The sequence below is a fragment of the Bacillus rossius genome, chromosome 1 (assembly GCF_032445375.1).
Source record: "Bacillus rossius redtenbacheri isolate Brsri chromosome 1, Brsri_v3, whole genome shotgun sequence".
NCBI classification, from domain to species: domain Eukaryota; kingdom Metazoa; phylum Arthropoda; class Insecta; order Phasmatodea; family Bacillidae; genus Bacillus; species Bacillus rossius.
This window is the reverse complement of record NC_086330.1, coordinates 103329664-103354460: the sequence shown is the minus strand read 5'-3', so window position 1 is coordinate 103354460 and position 24797 is coordinate 103329664. Positions and strand designations below refer to the sequence as shown.

At 37.1% G+C, this 24797-nt stretch overlaps 1 long non-coding RNA gene across 1 annotated transcript; it reads left to right on the top strand.

Moving 5' to 3' along the window:
* Positions 1-14320: 14320 nt before the first annotated feature.
* Positions 14321-16259, top strand: LOC134529401 (uncharacterized). Its single transcript, XR_010074561.1, has 2 exons — positions 14321-14398; positions 15959-16259. It is a non-coding gene; the product is annotated as an uncharacterized LOC134529401 (long non-coding RNA).
* Positions 16260-24797: the final 8538 nt, after the last annotated feature.

Sequence of the window (24797 nt, the reverse complement as noted above, 5' to 3'; positions counted from 1 at the left end):
ATTGAATAAAGGTTTCAAGTAGGTACATGATGTCAGTCATCGATGCGTATATCAGGTTCGCTTGGGCTAGAACTGTTGAATCGAAGACTGCAAAAGAAGTAACCAAGACAATGGCCAATATGTTGCGAAATGGTCTTGTACCATCGCACCTACAAATGGATCTCGGTAAAGAATTCTACAATGCGAAATTCAAGTTCTTTGATGAAGAAGTATGGTATCAAACACTACTCTACATGTCAAAGCCTCAATTGTCGAATGGTTTAAAAGAACTTTGCACACCAAGATGTGGCGACAGTTCGCGGCTAATGGAAATTACAAGTGGTTTGACATCTTGCCAAAAATCATGAGTAAGTACAATTCCACAGTGCATTCCACCACGAAAATGAAGCCTAAAGACGTAAAGGATGATCACTTGCTTCGAACAGTGATAACCAACGCAAAGAAGAACGATCCACGAAAGCGTAAAGCTAACGTTGGTGACATTGTACGAATCTCCAAGCAGAAAGGCATCGTCAAGAAAGGCTTCACTGCGAACTGGAGTCCTGAACTTTTCCGTGTGACACATGTTCGTGAATCAGAGCCATGGACCTATTACTCGAAGATTTGGACCAAAAACCTATTCTTGGCGGCTTCTATGCCGAAGTGATTCAGCCTACGATGTAGGTATATTTGGTGGAGAAGATTATAAAAAGAAGAAATGGACGATACTTTGTCAAGTGGTGGGGCTTCCCACCTCGCTTTAATTCGTGGGTAGCAGATGCATAAATCGAGAAATGCTGAAGACTATATTAATTTGCTTGTGTTTCTTTTGTACTTGGAGTAGTGTAGATTTTATGTAATAAATTTTATGTTTGTAAAAGAACTTTTAGTTTTTTATTTCTCGAACCTGTCACTTTTGTAACATTTTTAATTAAATTACCATTTTTGCAGTGACCAATGATCAAACCAAACATCGATTCAATCATTATATTAATGAGTCATTTTTCCATAATTTTGGAAATTTTCCCGAATTCCTAGGTAAATAAATACAAATTTCCAAGATGGTGAACATGAAGACTTACAGATGGCTGGTAGACTAGGAGCCTATGTTACTTTTAGGGGTTTGAACATGATTTATTGTTATATTTATTTCTTACATAAAATTAATTTTTTACATCACCAAGTATTGTACCAATGACATGAACCAATCGAATCAATCAGCATATTAATTGCAGATTTTTGAAATGAATTTTGGAATATTTCCATGATTTCTAAGACAATAAATACAAATTTTCAAGGTGGCATCGAAATGTCAAGATGGCGGCGCCAAAGTAATAATAAATGAATACTGCACTCTAGTGGATAAAAATGATACTAATATGAAGGTAGCACACTCTAACATACGAAAACAAGATGGTAAACTCCAGCAGACGAAAACTAGATAGCCAACATGATGTCATACTACCATACGATATGTATACCATGGCATAAGTGGTGGGAGGTCAGTCTGCCAGCAGCAAACATGGGGGAAGAATAGGTCGCCATTTTTTATTTTGCCTTCTCCTGGTTCGAACCAAGGACTCCGAGCTCTATGGTGTAAGTGCGTTTTAAAAATATTTTTATTAAAATTTAATTAATATTTTTTATTAATTAAAATATTTTTCATTAAAATCGGATATTACTAAAATTTTAAAGATGGCGGCCGGATAGAAAATTGCAACTATGACTTCATAATTCAAAAAGGCAGAATGTTCGGAAAAAAATGTCGGGGATGACATCATCCAAGACGGCGGATCCTAAATGGCAGCCGAGGTCAAGGTCAAAGGTGAAGGTCAAAGGTCAATGGTCAAACAAGAAAGCCGCCATGAAGTCACAATCTTAGATGGTGGTGGTGGCACCAAGCACCACAGCCTTAGGCCTGTCTCCGGACCGGCTATTATATACTACTATTGTATATTTTAGGAAAAGTGTATAGGTACATGAGGAGAGGATCAGGAGAGGGAAGGGGGAGAAGTGAAATAAAATAAAACAAGGTGCAAGGAGATATAGTTAGAGTCAATTTGTAACTGATCATCACTAACTAATGTTCACTTTTTAAAAAAGTTACTTTCTTCCATTTGGAATTGAATATTATTTTTTGACAACAAGGAACCTCCTCCTCAATGAAAAAATATTATTATGATAAATGCTCCCCTCTCTTCCTTTCTAATTCCCAAATATTCTTCCCCCCTCATCCTTGCATACCTGGATAATCCCTTGTACTCCCGGGTCCTCGGTGATCAAATGGCTGCTAAACGGACACAGGCTAGACCACGGTTCAGATCTGTCTTCCCTCTTCACTAACAACATGTGCACCACTAGGGGCGTCTCCACCTCTAAACGAAAAAAGAAACAGGAGGAGAGGAGGTGTATTTTTCACAATTTAACCTATTTCATGGTTGTTGATCTTATGGCTTCCCACATATGATACAGCGCCTTTATTTCGTAATTAGTTTCTTTCAATGTGTTCAATATCCAACAACCAACCTGTGAGAAAATTTGTTTCAAAAATTTATTGATTATAGTATAATAAAAATTTTAAAAAAAAAATTGACCTAAGTAGTATACAATAGGGGCGCCGAGGACAGGCCTCAGGCGGTGGTGCTGTGGTGCCGACCGCCATATTGGATTGTGACGTCACGGCGGCCATCTTGAATGGTTGTGACCTTGACCTTTGACCTTGACCTTGAATTTGATCCTCAAAAATCGCAAAAACCGCCAAAATTGGGCAAAATTTGCCCAAAATTACCATTTCTGTGGAAAAAAGTTCCGCCAAAAAATCTCAAAAAATTCCACAAATTAAAAATTTCTCATTTCGAGGGAAAAATTTCCCGTTTCGAGGGAAAAATTCCCGTTTTTAGTCCTTAAAAATCCCAGCGGCTAAAAATTCCTAAAACTGGCTTAAGCATCCTTAACTCAAGCCTCAGTTAAGCCATTTCTAGGAATAAGGATACCATGACCGCCATCTTGGATTATGTCGTCACCGTTGCAATTTTCGTTACGGTCACCATCTTTAACTTTTTTATTATCCGATTTTAATAAAAAAAATTAAAATTTATTAAAAAATCCAAATAATAAAAATTTAATAAAAATATTTAAAAAGCATACTTTTTCGACACGGAGCTTGGAGTCCTCGGTTCGAACCCGACGAATGCAAAAAAATAAAAATGACGACCGATCCTTCCCTCGTGTTGGGTGCTGGCAGACTGACTCCCACCACTTTTTATCATCATCTAGTATGACGTCATGGCCGCCATCTTGTCTTCGATGCTGGAAGCCATCATCATTGTATCGTCGGCTAGAGTGCGCCGATGACATGTTAGTTTAATTCGTATCCGCTAGAGTGCAGTAATAATTTATTACTGTGACACCCGCCATCTTGTCATTTGGCCGCCATCTTGAAAATCCGTAATTATTTAGCTAGAAATTCGGGAAAAGTTCCAAAATTCATTAAATAAATCACTCATTAATTTACATATTGATTCGATCGATTCCCGTCCTCGGTTCGATACCCGATCGTTGCAATAATGTTTAATCTTATGTAAAAAAATAATTTAAATAAACCATGTTCAACATTCGTAAAGAGACTCTAAATCCTCTACGACCACCATCCTATCAGACATCAAGACCACCATATTGGATATGTGTAATTTTAATGCTAGAAATTCGGGAAAAAGTTCAGAAATCATTAAATAAATTTCCGATCAATATACTGATTAATTAGATCGACTAAGGTCCTTGATACGATCTAGGATGATGCAAAAAAAATTAAATATAACTTCAATTTAACATAATAGTAACAGGTTCGAGGAATTAAACACCGCAAGTTCTTTTACAAACATAATATTTATTACATAATTTCTATTCTACTACAGGATCACTTACGAAAGCCAGCAATCTTATAATCATTTAGTTCCGCAGCGGTGTGAAATGACTAATTCTTAGCTCCAATCGGTTTATACTAGACAGAGTCCAGCCAGAACCTTTACAGACATAGTCCACCTCTTCTTGACAGAGTTTCTGGATACCGTTTTTAACAGTTTGCTTCACATCGTTAGAACTGTAAATTACTGCAGCCGATGTCTTGAATGCACACTTCTTCACTTTGTCATCGAACGGATATGGCTTTCCATATATACAGTCCAACCACAAGTTATATTTCAAAGGTCCGTTTGTTGCTACATCATCAGTAAGCTGATTGATTATCTTCTGTCTGATATCGTCAAGAAAATTACAAATGTCCTTCGACTCACCGAACGTATTTAGATAATAGTAGTCTTTCAACGTTCCACGAAATGCAGACTGCGCCAAGTAGAAGCCATTATCGTTCACTTGTAATGCTCCGAACACAGTCTTAGGTTTAGTTCCATGTTCAGACGTCATAACAATCGGTTGCTGGGCATCTGTTTTTTTGGTTGTACGCTTTCGTGTCTCCAATCTAAAGCGAGGAGTCGAAATGTCGGCAGGTAGTTCAGCAGTAGGAGCACAGACTCCACCTTTACATTTTTTCGCATGATGTCGCAAACTGTCAATTCGAGTAAACCATTTAAGGCACTCATCACATCGAAACTTCATGCGAGAAGGATTCTTCGCGCATTTGCTCCGCTCATGTCTTCGTGCATCATGGGAAAATGCGAACGACGTATCACAGTAACTGCAAGGATACCGTGGTGATGAAGACGATACTTTCAGACCCGATCCAGATACAGGCGTTGCAACAGTAGTACCATTTCCAGGCATTCTCTTATGCACATCGATGCATCGTTGTTGCGACGAAACCTTTACTTTCTGCCGCACAGCAGGACCTTTGCATGCCTTCATGTGCGTTTTCATATTATCTTTTCTGGCAAACTGCTTATGACATTTCTCACAAACAAACATTTTACGATATAGGTTCTTGACACATTCGCTCCTCTCGTGTCGCCGAGCATTGCTGTTGTTTGAGAAAATCTTGTCGCAGTAACAGCACCGATGTTCGCTAGTTGTCAAATCAGCATCCATTGAAGTCTCCATCGAGGTCGTATCGTTGATCGTCGTGGTTTCCTGCACATCCAGCTCAGTAGTCATTAAGCTATCTTCTGCTGGTGGTATCACATCTGTTGAAATCTCCTCCAATGTTGACGTCGTCGTCGTTGCCAACGAGATCTGCTCCACCATTGTCGTCGCTGACGTCAAGGTTCCCGTAGACGATGGTACAACGTCCATCGAGTACGACGTTAAAGTCGGTAAAGATGCCATCGAGTTCTCAAGAACAGGTAATTACGCGACTTATGCACCAGAAGAAAAAAACTAGGTGATCCATACACCGTCGACGGCAGTAACAAACTGAGCGTCCTGCTGTCTAGGACTCGCTTATATACATGCACCGGATGAAATAATACGCTAGTCAAATCAAGAATCATTTACAATAATACTAGAGTCAAAACAACATTAAAAATAGAAGGACCATCAACGAAAAGGCAGCACATTTGAAAGCACCGACAACGAAAAGGCAGCACATTTGGAAGCACCGACAACGAAAAGGCAGCACCGACAACGAAAAGGCAGCACATTTGGAAGCACCATCATCGAAAAGGCAGCAAATTTGGAAGCTCCATCAACAAAACAAAATGCAAAAAGGAAGCACATGTTACGAGATCTAAGTCTTAGTTAGAAATCAGAATACAAGAAATAAAAACATTAAATTCTTATAATTTAAATTATTTATTTTATTGCTTTACATTATACAAATGCAAGTAAAACAAGCCATTATTGTATGTAGCCAGCATTCCTCAGTTCCTTGAGTATGAAGGATATTTCTTTGATGCACGAATAGTTTCCTGCACAAAGCGAACCATGTAGAAGTCTTAGCCGGTCAACCAATATGTTTGGATCTTTCCATGATGTGTAATCATTCTCTTCTACCACCATCTTCCTTGCACCTTTATAATAAATATTATGATCTCTGGTGTCTTCCGTTTTACCACCAACCTCAGGGTAACTTTCATGTTTGAGACGGCGATCATCACAAGCTTGATCAGATTTATTTAATATATCACGTCGTTTCCACCGTTTCGGTCTCAGGACACCGCCGCATTCTTCGATCTTGACAGCTTTAGGTGCTTCATCATAATCTATGTCTTTGTCAACAGCCTCAGAGTCACTGTAACAATCACCGTTGAAGGAATCGTCTTCACCCAATTTACCGTAATAATTCGATGTTGATGATGTTGAAGTGTCTTCATCGTCTTCATGCTTCCTTCTTAGGAGTCCATCATTTTTACAAAGTAGGAAAGATCTACTTGAATTCGGCTGGAATATATTCTCACTTTTCACGTTAAGGATTCTTCCATTGTCTTCATTCTTCCGTAAATCATCAACCTCCTTCAATTTAAGTTCTTTGTCGAGATCGGAAGAGCCAAGAAAATTATTGTCATAATGCAGATCACTCTTCCTTAGGCTAGTAGATTCATCGTTGTCCTCTAGCTTGTACGCAGGCTTGGCGCTACAAGTTCTGCCATGTCTTTTTAGGCTCTCTCTCCGCGTAAACGACTTGCTACATCGAACACAACTTATCATATTGCGCAGTGGATTTTTAACACAGTCATTCTTCTCGTGTTGTCTTTTATTCTTTCTCAAGATAAACTCTTTACTGCAAAACTTACACCTATGTTCTTTCGATACAGCGTCAGATCCCAAATCGGAATTCATATTAGTTACTGAGACTAATGCCAGATACCAATTAAGTGTTTTAAATTAGATGCAATACTTAAATAGAAATTTTTTCATATTTCATCAGCGAGAATTAATATATCTCATGCAAAAGTACTTTATGCATGTAGTTCTGCTTTTCAACAACAGATGTCGCCACATGTTGCTTGCAGGTAAATAATATTTAGTTCTTTTATGCGGGATGCGGGATGCTCACTAACGATCGCAAAAGAAGGATGGCTTCGCTAGACTCCAAGGAAAAGGAAGTTTGTCTTGCATGTTGGTGCTCCACAGATGTCTCATAGCGTAATATTAGTTTGACTGAGTAATGATATTTTTTAATTCCACCTGATAAAAATATTGCAAGTTTTGATTTAGTAGCAGAAATTATCTAATTAAATGTAACTCCAAATAAAATGACATGTCTCATCAGACAAAAAAAAATCCATGCAGAGAGTGGTTTCTCAGAATAGTCATAAACACTTGAAGAAACCACAGGAATGATTGCAAGAACCCGGGAAAAACCATCAAAATATTGACAAGAATAATCGGAAGCACACGGAGAAAACCGCCACAAGTTTTCTTTGATATCATAAAAATACAAAAAAAATTAATAAAAAATTAAAAATAAAAACGAAAAAAATTCAAACATTCTGCTAGCTTGTGAACTTCTCTTTGATGTACAAAGTTAGAGTTCTAGTACAAGCCAGAATGTTTGAATTTTTTTCGTTTTTATTTTTAATTTTTTATTAATTTTTTTTGTATTTTTATGATATCAAAGAAAACTTGTGGCGGTTTTCTCCGTGTGCTTCCGATTATTCTTGTCAATATTTTGATGGTTTTTCCCGGGTTCTTGCAATCATTCCTGTGGTTTCTTCAAGTGTTTCTGACTATTCTGAGAAACCACTCTCTGCATGGATTTTTTTTTGTCTGATGAGACATGTCATTTTATTTGGAGTTACATTTAATTCGATAATTTCTGCTACTAAATCAAAACTTGCAATATTTTTATCAGGTGGAATTAAAAAATATCATTACTCAGTCAAACTAATATTACGCTATGAGACATCTGTGGAGCACCAACATGCAAGACAAACTTCCTTTTCCTTGGAGTCTAGCGAAGCCATCCTTCTTTTGCGATCGTTAGTAAGCATCCCGCATCCCGCATAAAAGAACTAAATATTATTTACCTGCAAGCAACATGTGGCGACATCTGTTGTTGAAAAGCAGAACTACATGCATAAAGTACTTTTGCATGAGATATATTAATTCTCGCTGATGAAATATGAAAACATTTATATTTAAGTACTGCATCTAATTTAAAACACTTAATTGGTATCTGGCATAAGTCTCAGTAACTAATATGAATTCCGATTTGGGATCTGACGCTGTATCGAAAGAACATAGGTGTAAGTTTTGCAGTAAAGAGTTTATCTTGAGAAAGAATAAAAGACAACACGAGAAGAATGACTGTGTTAAAAATCCACTGCGCAATATGATAAGTTGTGTTCGATGTAGCAAGTCGTTTACGCGGAGAGAGAGCCTAAAAAGACATGGCAGAACTTGTGGCGCCAAGCCTGCGTACAAGCTAGAGGACAACGATGAATCTACTAGCCTAAGGAAGAGTGATCTGCATTATGACAATAATTTTCTTGGCTCTTCCGATCTCGACAAAGAACTTAAATTGAAGGAGGTTGATGATTTACGGAAGAATGAAGACAATGGAAGAATCCTTAACGTGAAAAGTGAGAATATATTCCAGCCGAATTCAAGTAGATCTTTCCTACTTTGTAAAAATGATGGACTCCTAAAAAGGAAGCATGAAGACGATGAAGACACTTCAACATCATCAACATCGAATTATTACGGTAAATTGGGTGAAGACGATTCCTTCAACGGTGATTGTTACAGTGACTCTGAGGCTGTTGACAAAGACATAGATTATGATGAAGCACCTAAAGCTGCCAAGATCGAAGAATGTGGCGGTGTCCTGAGACCGAAACGGTGGAAACGACGTGATATATTAAATAAATCTGATCAAGCTTGTGATGATCGCCGTCTCAAACATGAAAGTTACCCTGAGGTTGGTGGTAAAACGGAAGACACCAGAGATCATAATATTTATTATAAAGGTGCAAGGAAGATGGTGGTAGAAGAGAATGATTACACATCATGGAAAGATCCAAACATATTGGTTGACCGGCTAAGACTTCTACATGGTTCGCTTTGTGCAGGAAACTATTCGTGCATCAAAGAAATATCCTTCATACTCAAGGAACTGAGGAATGCTGGCTACATACAATAATGGCTTGTTTTACTTGCATTTGTATAATGTAAAGCAATAAAATAAATAATTTAAATTATAAGAATTTAATGTTTTTATTTCTTGTATTCTGATTTCTAACTAAGACTTAGATCTCGTAACTTGTGCTTCCTTTTTGCCTTTTGTTTTGTTGATGGAGCTTCCAAATGTGCTGCCTTTTCGATGATGGTGCTTCCAAATGTGCTGCCTTTTCGTTGTCGGTGCTTCCAAATGTGCTGCCTTTTCGTAGTCGGTGCTTCCAAATGTGCTGCCTTTTCGTTGTCGGTGCTGCCAAATGTGCTGCCTTTTCGTAGTCGGTGCTTCCAAATGTGCTGCCTTTTCGTTGTCGGTGCTGCCAAATGTGCTGCCTTTTCGTAGTCGGTGCTTCCAAATGTGCTGCCTTTTCGATGACGGTGCTTCCAAATGTGCTGCCTTTTCGTAGTCGGTGCTTCCAAATGTGCTGCCATTTCGTTGTCGGTGCTTCCAAATGTGCTGCCTTTTCGTTGTCGGTGCTTCCAAATGTGCTGCTTTTCGTAGTCGGTGCTTCCAAATGTGCTGCCTTTTCGATGACGGTGCTTCCAAATGTGCTGCCTTTTCGTAGTCGGTGCTTCCAAATGTGCTGCCTTTTCGTTGTTGGTGCTGTCAAATGTGCTGCCTTTTCGTTGACGGTGCTTCCAAATGTGCTGCTTTTCGTAGTCGGTGCTTCCAAATGTGCTGCCTTTTCGATGACGGTGCTTCCAAATGTGCTGCCTTTTCGTTGGCGGTGCTTCCTATTGTTTTTCCTTTTTTTTTGATGATGCTTCCAAATGTGCTTCCTTTTTTGATGGTGCTTCCAAATGTGCTTCCTTTTCGTCGATGGTGCTGCCTTTTCGTTGTCGGTGCTTCCAAATGTGCTTCCTTTTAGTTGGCGTTGCTGCATTTTCTTTGTCGGTGCTTCCAAATGAGCTTCCTTTTCGTTGGCGGTGCTGCCTTTTCTTTGTCGGTGCTTCCAAATGTGCTTCCTTTTCGTTGGCGGTGCTGCCTTTTCTTTGTCGGTGCTTCCTAATGTGCTGTCTTTTCTTTGGCGGTGTTGCCTTTTCGTTGTCGGTGCTTCCAAATGTGCTTCCTTTTCGTTGGCGGTGCTGCCTTTTCGTTGATGGTGCTTCCTTTTCGTTGTCGGTGCTTCCAAATGTGCTGCCTTTTCGTTGTCGGTGCTGCCTTTTCGTTGTCGGTGCTTCCAAATGTGCTGCTTTTCGTAGTCGGTGCTTCCAAATGTGCTGCCTTTTCGTTGATGGTCCTTCTATTTTTAATGTTGTTTTGACTCTAGTATTATTGTAAATGATTCTTGATTTGACTAGCGTATTATTCCATCCGGTGCATGTATATAAGCGAGTCCTTGACAGCAGGACGCTCAGTTTGTTACTGCCGTCGACGGTGTATGGATCACCTAGTTTTTTTCTTCTGGTGCATAAGTCGCGTAATTACCTGTTCTTGAGAACTCGATGGCATCTTTACCGACTTTAACGTCGTACTCGATGGACGTTGTACCATCGTCTGAGGGAACCTTGACGTCAGCGACGACAATGGTGGAGCAGATCTCGTTGGCAACGACGACGACGTCAACATTGGAGGAGATTTCAACAGATGTGATACCACCAGCAGAAGATAGCTTAATGACTACTGAGCTGGATGTGCAGGAAACCACGACGATCAACGATACGACCTCGATGGAGACTTCAATGGATGCTGATTTGACAACTAGCGAACATCGGTGCTGTTACTGCGACAAGATTTTCTCAAACAACAGCAATGCTCGGCGACACGAGAGGAGCGAATGTGTCAAGAACCTATATCGTAAAATGTTTGTTTGTGAGAAATGTCATAAGCAGTTTGCCAGAAAAGATAATATGAAAACGCACATGAAGGCATGCAAAGGTCCTGCTGTGCGGCAGAAAGTAAAGGTTTCGTCGCAACAACGATGCATCGATGTGCATAAGAGAATGCCTGGAAATGGTACTACTGTTGCAACGCCTGTATCTGGATCGAGTCTGTAAGTATTGTCTTCATCACCACGGTATCCTTGCAGTTACTGTGATACGTCGTTCGCATTTTCCCATGATGCACGAAGACATTAGCGGAGCAAATGCGCGAAGAATCCTTCTCGCATGAAGTTTCGATGTGATGAGTGCCTTAAATGGTTTACTCGAATTGACAGTTTGCGACATCATGCGAAAAAATGTAAAGGTGGAGTCTGTGCTCCTACTGCTGAACTACCTGCCGACATTTCGACTCCTCGCTTTAGATTGGAGACACGAAAGCGTACAACCAAAAAAACAGATGCCCAGCAACCGATTGTTATGACGTCTGAACATGGAACTAAACCTAAGACTGTGTTCGGAGCATTACAAGTGAACGATAATGGCTTCTACTTGGCGCAGTCTGCATTTCGTGGAACGTTGAAAGACTACTATTATCTAAATACGTTCGGTGAGTCGAAGGACATTTGTAATTTTCTTGACGATATCAGACAGAAGATAATCAATCAGCTTACTGATGATGTAGCAACAAACGGACCTTTGAAATATAACTTGTGGTTGGACTGTATATATGGAAAGCCATATCCGTTCGATGACAAAGTGAAGAAGTGTGCATTCAAGACATCGGCTGCAGTAATTTACAGTTCTAACGATGTGAAGCAAACTGTTAAAAACGGTATCCAGAAACTCTGTCAAGAAGAGGTGGACTATGTCTGTAAAGGTCCTGGCTGGACTCTGTCTAGTATAAACCGATTGGAGCTAAGAATTAGTCATTTCACACCGCTGCGGAACTAAATGATTATAAGATTGCTGGCTTTCGTAAGTGATCCTGTAGTAGAATAGAAATTATGTAATAAATATTATGTTTGTAAAAGAACTTGCGGTGTTTAATTCCTCGAACCTGTTACTATTATGTTAAATTGAAGTTATATTTAATTTTTTTTGCATCATCCTAGATCGTATCAAGGACCTTAGTCGATCTAATTAATCAGTATATTGATCGGAAATTTATTTAATGATTTCTGAACTTTTTCCCGAATTTCTAGCATTAAAATTACACATTTCCAATATGGTGGTCTTGATGTCTGATAGGATGGTGGTCGTAGAGGATTTAGAGTCTCTTTACGAATGTTGAACATGGTTTATTTAAATTATTTTTTTACATAAGATTAAACATTATTGCAACGATCGGGTATCGAACCGAGGACGGGAATCGATCGAATCAATATGTAAATTAATGAGTGATTTATTTAATGAATTTTGGAACTTTTCCCGAATTTCTAGCTAAATAATTACGGATTTTCAAGATGGTGGCCAAATGACAAGATGGCGGGTGTCACAGTAATAAATTATTACTGCATTCTAGCGGATACGAATTAAACTAACATGTCATCGGCGTACTCTAGCCGACGATACAATGATGATGGCTTCCAGCATCGAAGACAAGATGGCGGCCATGACGTCATACTAGATGATGATAAAAAGTGGTGGGAGTCAGTCTGCCAGCACCCAACACGAGGGAAGGATCGGTCGTCATTTTTATTTTTTTCATTCGTCGGGTTCGAACCGAGGACTCCGAGCTCCGTGTCGAAAAAGTATGCTTTTTAAATATTTTTATTAAATTTTTATTATTTGGATTTTTTAATAAATTTTAATTTTTTTTATTAAAATCGGATAATAAAAAAGTTAAAGATGGTGACCATAACGAAAATTGCAACGGTGACGACATAATCCAAGATGGCGGTCATGGTATCCTTATTCCTAGAAATGGCTTAACTGAGGCTTGAGTTAAGGATGCTTAAGCCAGTTTTAGGAATTTTCAGCCGCTGGGATTTTTAAGAACTAAAAACGGGAATTTTTCCCTCGAAACGGGAAATTTTTCCCTCGAAATGAGAAATTTTTAATTTGTGGAATTTTTGAGATTTTTTGGCGGAACTTTTTTCCACAGAAATGGTAATTTTGGCGATTTTTGAGGAATTTTGGGCAAATTTTGCCCAATTTTGGCGGATTTTGGCGATTTTTGAGGATCAAATTCAAGGTCAAGGTCAAAGGTCAAGGTCACAACCATTCAAGATGGCCGCCGTGACGTCACAATCCAATATGGCGGTCGGCACCACAGCACCACCGCCTGAGGCCTGTCCTCGGCGCCCCTATTGTATACTACTGACCTAACCACAGTTTATTAGTAGAAAAATTTAATAAAGAGTTTTATTGCTGGAATAAAATAGACTTTAATTTAAAGTAACTTGTTCACAAAAATATTTTAAGAGCCCACTTCAAATATTATTAAAATGTTTTTCATTAACCTCCTTGAATTTCCATTGATTCCAGGACTTTAATGTGCAAATATAAATGGGAACGTATAAAATTCAATAAATGTTAGATCGCGTTCAAAAGCATTTAGGGTACGACTCGTTGATGTCAAGGGCAGTAAAGACGTAAGTACAGACGGACGGAACACCGAGGGAATGTACTGTTCGGGGGAACGAGAGCACCCCGAGAAAACCCACTGGCTCTCGAGAACACAAACCACGTTTCCCACTCGCGAAAAGTCCGGGGTCGATACCGGCGGTAATCGAACAAGGATCGCCTTGATCTGAGTCGAGTGATTTGACAGCCCAACCACTGTTGCACATTTTTTATAGCTAAAACGAATTACTATATTTGTAGAAAAGGTGTGGCCAAAATATCCCAGTACAAAATCATAAAAAGGATATGTACGTGGGCGAATAACTGGAAACACTTGACGTAAATCTGTCTCTCTCACCCCTCCACACCTTGAGAATTATACAGATTTGAGCCACGGTATACCATAAAATATTCTGAATCTCAAATAGGCGAATCTCGAACGATAAGACTGCATGTAGTTAGTTTCGTTCATTGGGCATAGAGGCAACTTGGAAACTGATCTACGAGCAAGTTTTGTGCTACACAAAAAAGGTTCCTTTGATGCTGCAAGAATGCAAAAAAATCAATTAAGGGCAATTTTATTGCAGGGTCAATGGTAAAGGAGTTTCTTCCTATATATAAATCATTAGTGTTATGAATCATATGGTTGAAAAAATTCAGCTCGTTTAAACAGTCATTTTTGAATACGTATTTGCGATAAGGTTTCAAAATTCTGGGTTTCATGAGCACATGCTTGACTCTTGCACAGCCTTCCTGCAAGTGACGTTTAAATTTTTGCTTGTCACTTTGCAGACAGCTGAAAATTGACAAGAACACCACGGGGAACCACCTATCGTTAGAAGACACGTGCAAGGAAAAATTGGGGGCCAGTTCACGTACATAAATACGACTCCACAAAACACAGTCGTTACATTTCAACCTTTCCGTTCAGTTCAGTTCGTTCAGAAAAACTACGCTGAAGATGGTAAGTTGGGTTTTGCTTGACTATCAACTTAAAATGTTTTCTGATAAGTCTCTAATCACAAAAAAAAAAAAAAAAAAAAAAAAAAAACAATACTTCTGTAACTGCAGAAATAATTACTTGCGATTTTAGAGAAAAGTAAATAATTTAATGCAACTTTAATTTAATAAAGCTGAAATTGAGAAATCAGGCCATATAATTCTTATTCACAGAACATTTTGAAAGCTGATTCGAAGTACAGCAAAGGAGATATGTAGCCTAAGCATAAAAAATAACCAGTAAAATGAACGTAATAATGGTGGAATAACTGTAAGTCCTTTGATTTTCGTAGTGTATTTCATCCACATCGCGACAACATGTTTCTTGACTGTTCAAAATTCAAGCACAGCTCGCAGCAATTTATCACCCACCAATGAGCAGACTCTCTTGAGGCGAAAACGATTGTGGCTTCATGCCTTTTTCTGCTGTGAACACTTGAGTACACTGAGGAAGGTTCATTTATAATTATCCAGGTGACTTTTTTAGAGGGTATTCTTTCGGGTTTAAAACTTCTGGAGTACAGGGGGACAGGTAGTCTCACCAGAAGCAGAGGACGGGTTAAGGTGATTGGAATAAGGTTGGACTCGCAATGATCTTTCGCGTTCGTCCGTCGATCAAGTGACCTCAAGCCAATCAGAAGGCGCGGAAAATGGAATACAACTTCCATCCGTCCGTCAAGAGCTTTTAAAGCTTTAACTTTGTTGCACGGACGGATAATAATTAACCTAAAAATGTGCCTTTATCTTACAACGTTTAAAAATTTATTCGTTTTGTGAGATGCTTCGATAGCGTGATATTAAATTGTGTTTGAACTTGTTTTAAAGATTTAATCTACCTAAATACTGAAGTGAAATTAATAACGCACGAGTACTCTTATTTATTTATTTATTTATTTATTTATTTATTTATATATATAATCAGAGTGAAAAATATTCTGAAAAACAATTAATGCTTAGCTTACATTATTGTCAAAATAATATATATTTACAATAAATATTTTCTACAAACATTTAAGCCTTCTAGTCAGTTGCCAGCATCACGTGGAAAAATATTATGATGCACTTGCGATGTGATGTGAATCTGTTGGCTAACTGACAGATGAACGGATGGCGGACGGACGAAACAAATCATTGAGAGTCCAATTTAAGAGGTGAACCTAACCTAGCATATGTTTCATCAGAGAATATTATAATTGTTCTCGGAGTTACAGTTTAGAATTTAGGCAATATAAATTATAAACATTGGCATTTGGCAATATAAACTATTTTATAAATTATGGTTGCGTCAAAAGTTTAATATTTTTAACGACCAACAACACAAGTTCAGTGATTTCTGCTGACATTGATGACAATCGTTTCACAACCGAGCTCGCCCATTGGCCAGTGGTGTTTCTAATGATTTTTATACTGTCCATTAATCTCAGTGCACTCTGTAGAAAAGGGAATGTTGTCGCTACATGTTTACTGCTATTAAGAGGAAAATAGAGTTCTTAACTTAGACTGTAACTTTTTTGTTCTGTTGCAGTTGAGCAGTCGTACGTTGTTGTTGGCAGCGCTGTTGGTGTCTGCTGTCTGCTGCTTGGTTAGCGCCCAGAGTACAAATAACAGCACAAACTCAACAAATGCGGGCTTGTTGACGGGCGTCAACAACCTGCTCCAAAACATATTATCAGGCGTGTCAGCACTACTTGGAAGTTTAGGAATATTAGGCCGCTAACACATCTATTGACATCAGAAGCTGCAACGACCCAACATTGATATGTATTAAAACAATGTAAATTTATGTCAAATAAAATCTTCAAAGAACGAGTAATTGCTAAGCTCACATGTATTTCATATTTAATTTTTTTTAAATATGACCTGCATTTTGTAATTTTTATATTTTGTTACAAAACGAGGGTGGCCGTGTTCAAAGGAATAGCATAATTAATAAATCAATTTTTAATATATATCTAACTAACATTTGTACTTTTTCCTAATATTGAAACCATCAAGTGATCAAGTATTATACTTTGATAAAAAAATTTAAAAGTGCATAATTAGCACCCCAATTTTACATAGTCAGTGAAGGAAATGAAAATACAGATTTTCTATATGTTAGTCTTTAGATCATCGTTCGATAAATTTTAATCAATAAATATATTCATTTGATCAAATCTCATACTTTCCCAAAAAAAAAATAATTAATAGTTCGTAGTTAGGAACACCACTTTTGAATTATGTGAAGGAATAAGAAATCTTGTTTTGCTTGTACGTTAGTCGTTAGAATATCATTAACAGACATGTTCAACAAGAAAATTCATTGGATCAATTTATTTATTTTTCAAATTTAACTTTTAAGAAATTTTAAATTAACTTCCTTATTTTTCAAAATTTGTGAATTTTTCAGAAATATGGATTATCTTAAAATTTTCTTTAGATCAGATTCAGTCAAAGTAAAATAAATCGGTGTCATTATTCTAAAGGCAATATAAAATTGTTTAGAAAAAATAAAAATAATATAAAAAATTGGTAAATACTTGTTGGATTTTATAATGTTACACTATGCGGAATTTTGTACCCTATTTTTTTTTTTTCAAAATCAGGATATTTTTGTATATATTTTAATAAGGTAAAAATAGTTGGCGTTCCTGATGAAATAGCACCGTTGCTTTAGTTATCTTACTATTCTCTAAATGACATTATAAGTGTGTTGGGAGAATTCCGGCTGGAAAGTATATTGTTCTAGCCTTTGATTTTTTTTTCATTTCATTAGTTTCTGAACGCATAATTTCCAAAAAAAATTATTTTTATTATAATAAATATAATTTAACATGTTCATTTTTATCAAAAAGGATTTCTGAGTGCATTATTAGCTAAGTAATTTTTTGTACCACGAGAAAATTAATGCACCATCTCACTCAGGGGCGCAACAACAGGGGGGGAAGGGTATTTTGCCACCCCCCCCCCCTCTGAAACCTTGAAGTGGGGGCAAACGGGGGCAAAGAAAGTGCTGTGTAATCAATTTTTAGATAGTAAAACTGCTTAAGTAGCACCATTTTCCACCTTGAAATACAATTTTTCCCGGGGGAGGACCCCCGGACCCCCCGCTTCAATAGGGGGATCGATAATTCTTTATTAAAAGGTATATTGCCCCCCCCCCCCCCCAATTGGAAATTTAGTTTTTGCGCCCCTGATCTCACTTGAGGATAAGTTAGAATGGAATCACAGATTTTAATCTGAAATACCAATCCAACGACAAAAAAAAAGCACTTTATCTCCCGAAGAGGTTCACAAAAGAGAAACGCTAAAAGGTCACATGGACCAATAGAATTTTTCACAATACAGAAAAATATATTGAAATTAACCAAAGATGTAACATTGTTTTTTTATTCTATAGTTTAAAATGGGGGTACTCGTGAATGCCACACACATTTCACAACCATGATATCGGAAAAAAAACGGATTAAGAACCCACTTTTACAGCCAATATATGTTATATCGTGATAATTGCCAAGATGAAATCAAATTAAAAAAACAATTCCATGTAGCAATATTCCGCTTGGTGCAAACGTTTAAGCAGGCCCTCCTCAATATTTCATATCGGTCACAAACGGGTGTTCTAGTATCATATTTTAATAAGAGGCCACCATCTGAGCCAATATATGTTATTTCATGATCACCACCGAGAATGAATAAATTGTCAATACTCAACTAATCAGCGTATGGATAGACTCCCTAAGGTCACACATATGGCACAACCGTTTGAGATATTATAATACAATCCGAACTTCTGAGCCAACATATGTTAATTCGTGAGCACTTGAGAAAAATAGCAACGTTTCCAAAAGATCCTCCCAAAAAAACTAAGCGTTCAAGTAAGGAGCAACCATCTGGACGATCTCGACCTTAAAAAGTCCTCAAAAAATAAATAAAAGTCCTCATAAAGACTCAAAATGCCCCATTCCCAAGAGAAAAACGAATTATTCAAGGGAAAAATTCTCTTTCAGAAATAAAATTTCCTTCCAAAAATAGAAAAAAATACTTAGTTTCATTAACAGGTTTACAAACCCTCCTATATGCCAACAGAAAGCAGCTAACATACTCTTGACCACCAACTTAAAAAAAAGAAACTTAAAGTGCCAAACAATTATAAAATTGTAATAATAGCATAATAAAAAACTTAATTTTACGTCATCACATAAATAGTCTAGTCCCAAACTCCATCAATATCAATTGAATGAAAATATAAAAAATCTCTTTTGAAAATTATGAAAGCTATTTAATAACAGAGTGGTTAGGAGCTTAGGAGGGTGTAGGGGTTCCGGTATGCGCATGGCCTAGAACCACCTTCCTTTCATGATGTTACGAGTAGTTTGCGGCCTTTATTTGTGACAGTAATATAAAAATGAATGTTTGTGTGTATGTTCATCTTCTATGCGTTCGCGTATCGTTCACCCGATTGAGTTGAAACTTTACACACTTGACCTTCGAAATACAACGAGATTCTGATCAAACAAATCCTTAAAGCAGAATTTAATTTTTCTAGATAACTCATCATTCATCCGATCTCTATGAAATTTTGTACGCTTGACCTTTGAAACCATGGAGATATTAATTAGTCTATGGAGTGGTTGTCTGTTCTGGAGTTGAAGTGAACTGGTTAGCAATTGTACAGCAAAACAAATCGTAGCTGTATAAAGGCTAATATTCTATACATTTGTTTAATAGTTTGAAAGGAACTCGCCAGGAAGAAACATGTAATGAATTCATCTAATGAATATTGCTGAACAAACATAACACCAAACCTCTGCAAGAAATTACGGTTAAACTTCATCTTAGCCAAAAATTGTTTTGCTATGCGGAAGGAAATTTTTTGGTGGGCGTTCTCATTTTGACTTCAAGTATTAACATGGCAAAGATTGAATACACCAATTACCGCCATGTTTAAAACACGAGAAAAGTAACTTTTTAGGTGAGATTTCGATAAAAACAATCCGTTAAGCAAAAATTAAGGTGGCGCGCGAGTATTATCGGATGATTACTAGTAAGTACTTTGTCAGTTTCTCTTTTCTATGGTCCGAATAATAATGGTGGCGTCAGAGTCAAGGGAGATATATAGAAAGATAAAGAGAGATAGATATGGAGATGGAGAGAGGTAAACAGAGAGATAGAGATTGATGGAGTGAGATAGAGAGGGCTAGAGATAGATAGTGTGATAGAGAAATATAGTGATAGAGATATATAGGTAGATTTACAGAAGAGGTATAAGGATAGATGTATAAAGAGAGTGAGATATATAGATTTATAGTTTATAGAAATATAAATATATACATAGAGGAGAAAGATATAGAAATATAAAAATAAAGGTTTAGAATGACAAAGGTTTATATAGACATAACCTATATATAGATATACAGATAAATATGGATGTATAGTGATATACACAGATATAGAGAGATATGATGTATAGTGAGATATGGAGATAAATAGATCAAGAGAGATGGAGTGATATAGCGAGATAAATAGAAAGAGGTATAGAGAAATTAAGAAATATATAGAGTCACAGAGAGATAAAGAGAGATATAGATAGAAACATGCTATGTATGTATTTATGTATGTATGTACAAACTTCAAAAATATTACAAAAATAATTAAAGAGAAATGCAACACATGCACCAGCGTGAGCATCCAACACCATTCTTGATCTACGTACGCCATCGACACACGACAGAGTTTGCCAGCATCAGCGTCCATCGCATCCCGGATTGACGGCCGTCATTTTGGACGATTGTGTAGTGCTTCCGGCTTTATAGACATTAGGTGACAGGGGTTCGCAATAATAATGTTGTGTAAAGCCCTGCAGCAACCGGGTCGTCTTCTTTAAACGGATATTCTGAGCATATCAAGGGTTTTATGAAGCTCTTTTTAAATAGTATATCTTAACCATATTAGTTTTATAATTAAAAATTCTTAAAAAAACCAACTTATTTTTTATTAATATATGTATTTCTTTGCATCAGTACCTAAAAGGTATACTATAACACACATTCAATAAAGCCACTCAAACTACTATTAATGATTTCTGGTTTAGTTACTAATATATATATATATTTTTTAATTTCCAAACTTATGAAGTTTGCTATATGAAATAACTTAAAAGAAAGTTACCAGCCTTGGACTGGTATAATTCTGTGCAAACACTTTCCTAGCGCGAAATTGGCAATTATTATTCCTAGTGCCATGTTACAGCATTTTAAAATAAAATAAAACATACAATACGAATTACTATAAAAACCATTTTAAGGAATAATAATAGTACTAAACCCCATTAAGTAGGGTGTTTACAGTAAAACTAACCTTATTGTAATGAGACACACACACACAAAATGAACTTGCAGATATTCCAACATATAATTCCTTACCGAATATTGATGAAGATAATTTATTCTTGAAAAATGATGGAACCATTCAAGAAGGACAGTTACATGTTGGTTCTTACGAATTTAAAGACATTTAAAATTACATGAAGGAAAAATTACCACTATATGTAAACTTTCAACTCCATGGAAATTGAAACTCTCAAAAAAAGGAATTATAACATGCTGTGAAAATGTAGACATTGCGAATCCAGGGAGCATTGGTACGATGCTCAGATCGAACCAAAAGACTACGGTGCAGGAAACACATACAAATCTACGCGAGCAGTAAACATATTGTACTTGAATGTTATACGAATAAACTGCAATTTGGCAAGTGGAACGTATCTTATCAGAAGACTTAACAATGTGCTACAAGAGTTTTCGTCAATGGTTCCACCAGGATATAAACTGGTTGATGTGCCGCATAGTATCATTTATGTTCCAGTCGTTGTGAAGAGATCACATGAAGTCGTCGTCAGAATCGTTGACTAGCGAGGACCCGTGTTGAATTTTCGAGACTAAAGTGTCTGCACTTGAAGCGATGGGCATAAAGTTTGTGAGACTGGACAGTTATAAAAGAAATTGCAGTGACTTGCAAAAGATCAGTTTTCTACCAGAAGTCGGTGCATTATTATCTGACAGGGTAAAGTTTATTCCCAGTATAGTGCAAGTGTCGAATAAATATGGAAAACGGAATTCTCAACATGAAAGAACCCGGTAATGTTTGATAACATCACTACAAAATTGTACTGCAGGAGTACCAGCCTTTCATATTCGGGTCGTATGCGCTACCTTCTATACATAGTACGCATCACTGTACAGCACCAAGATAACTAAACGTTACATACGCAGTCATTTCTACGTAAAAGAGGTACGCTGGCAGAGACCAACGGTACACATACGACAATGACGAAAATATCCTTCAATGGTATTCATCACCTAATCGAGCACATCACATATATACTCAGCGGCATCGAGGTATACCAGGCAAGAGATGTGGGTATAACCTGTGCTATGAAAAATTACATTTTTCTCTCACCGAACGAACTGTATGCTGCAAATATGGCTGGTTGGGGCCACGAGGATGATAACAAGCTACCTTATTATGTTGAGGGAAGGTTCGAAATTTGTGTTCCTCTGTCCACGTTTCTTGGATTCGCTGACTACTACAGGCATTTAATAATTAATTCGAACCAAGAGCTCGTACTGATTCTAGCTAACACAAGATATCTCGCTAACACTACAGTCTATCGAGTGTATGCTGCCTCACGTCTCTGTCACTGTCAAGAAATAAATCAGTCACCTCTAAATTTATTGTAGTACGGATCGTCCAGTTTGACTACTCTGGTGCTTAAATGAAGTAATCATATATTCTTGAGTACTCGATGGCGTGTTTACCATCTTTAACGACGATCTTTGACAGCAGAGCCAACAGCTGCAGCGATCCCGATGGAAGGTGTACCGTCGACAGACCAGACCTGATGGCAGCAACGCCGACGATAGTGGAGATACCGTTGACAACAACATAAACAGGCATACATACTGTTTCAGCACTGCAAGATATGTGTGTTCCACCAACTACAGAGGAGGTATCGACAAGTGCTGTTTCGTCGGATGAAGTTTTCCCAATGTTTTATGCAACCTAGGAACTTCAATGAACAATGGACTTTCATTTGCATGTTCAGGTATTGTGGTATGTCTTTCACCATAATTTCAGTACTCGCAGACTTTAAAGAAACATATGTATAAAAAATGACCAAATAACACTGTTTCAGAGCATCAAATATAACAAACAATTAAGACATCATTATAACCTGAAAAGATATCCTATAACCTACAGTATGTCTCTGGCCATGTCTCGGTAAATGTATAGGTGTGGCAAATGCGATAAGATATTTTCACATTGTAACAGTCTGGGTAGTCACAAGAAAATGTGCACAGGAATAAAAACAAGTGCTTAATATGTCACAATACCATCAGTCATCATCATTCATTGACTTGCCTGAGTTGATTTTAAACAAAATAGTAATATTCCATTACCAAAATTTCAACGATCTGTTTTGTTTTAAATAAACAATTTTAGCAAGATTTGTCGAGTGAAGTCACCAAAACCATGTTTATAAGAGGTATTATGCTTTGGAGAATAAATATGACTTCAATGCTCTGGACTATCCACTGCCATTATATCAGAAAAAACATTTCGAGATAAACAATCCTGAATTCTCAGCAAATGGTGTGGGTTGATGAGAAATGAATTTTGGTGTCCAGGAAGATAGGTTCATATACCTATATTTCGATACCTGTAGGCATTGTTTTAATTTCGGTGACACATTGTTAAAAATATTCATATGTGTGCAGTGTTTATTAGATAAAGAACAAATTATGTTAAAGGTTGATATTACAAACCATATTTCTCGAAAAGTGCAAAACATTTGCATTAAAACACAACGAAAAATTTAAAACATTTTTTACGACGTGTTTCTTCTACGAGTCAGTGACTAAATCTTTATATTTTTTCATTTCTAACGGTTCGTTTATTATTTACGAAACCGTGTGATTTTTTGCAAAGTTACAAAACCATACGTAATACTAAACCATTTTAGGTGGGGAAAGGAAGGGGAAAGACCTTCATTTGCATACATCATCTTTCCTTTTTTTGTACACGCCTGACGATGTTGTTGTATGTAAACACAACACGCGCAATTGACTGTCATGTGTTATTAATTCTGGCGTTAATTAAAGTGCATTGTGTCACCATTGTTGTTGATAAATTATAAAGTATTTAAATACGTCTGCAAAGCTCTTACTCGCCTCCGCAGCCAAATGTATAATTTTTTTATTAAATAAAAATTTGCATACAAATAAAATAAACTTTTATTATAGTAAGCGGTTTATGTTAAGAACTCATGCACTGTTAAAAACTGCCTTTTCATCACCAAATTATATTATTTAGTTTACTTTTACCCCTGGTAATTTTAAGTACCCTTAATACAAAAGTAATTCAGTGAGAAAAACCTTGGACTAAATTGAGTTTTTTCGATTTCACTTACTGGTTATTGCACCAACTTTGCATAACAAACTACTAATGTAGTTAGGCATCATAATTTTATGGTTTGGCCCTTGGTTTAGGCTTTGCATACCTACATCCATCTGTATCTATTATATAATTAAGTGCACTCAAAAAGACTTAAGCAGCTATAACATACATCAAAACTAAATACTTTCCTATAGTGAATGTAAGTAGTATGTAAATGTATTTTCTGGCCCAGGCGCCAGGCGGTGGTGTGTGTGTTGGTGTCCGCCATCTTGGATTGTGACGTCACGGCGGCCATTTTTGACTCAAAATTCCTCAAAAATGACTCAAAACGACTCAAAATTTCCCGTTTTCGAGGGAAAAATTCCCGTTTTAGTCCTTAAAAAAACCAGCAGCTAGAAATGTCCATATGTAGGCTTAAGCATCCATGTCTACAGCCTCCGATAAGCCTCTGACGTCATCATGGATGACGTCACCGTTGCAGTTTCCGTAACGCCCGCCATCATTAAATTTATTATCCGATTTTAATGAAAAAATATTAAAATTTATAATAAAATTCAATTAATAAAAATTTAATAAAAATATTTAATAAACAAACTTTTACGGCACGGTGATCGGAGTCCACGGTTCGTACCCGGTGATGGCAAAAAAAAAATGACGAACGATCTTTCCTCCACAGAAGCCACCTACAGAATAACCTACCACCAATAACAAGGTATATATCATCAACTAGTATGATTTAATGTCCGCCATCTTGTCTTCATCTGCTGGAAGACACCATCTTGTTATCGCCTGCTAGAGTGCGCTGACGACATGTTAGTTGAATTCTTACCCGCTAGAGTGCAGTAATAATTTATTACGGAGGCATCCGCCATCTTTAAATTTAGATGCCATCTTTGAATCGTGTAATTATTTAGCTAGAGATTCGG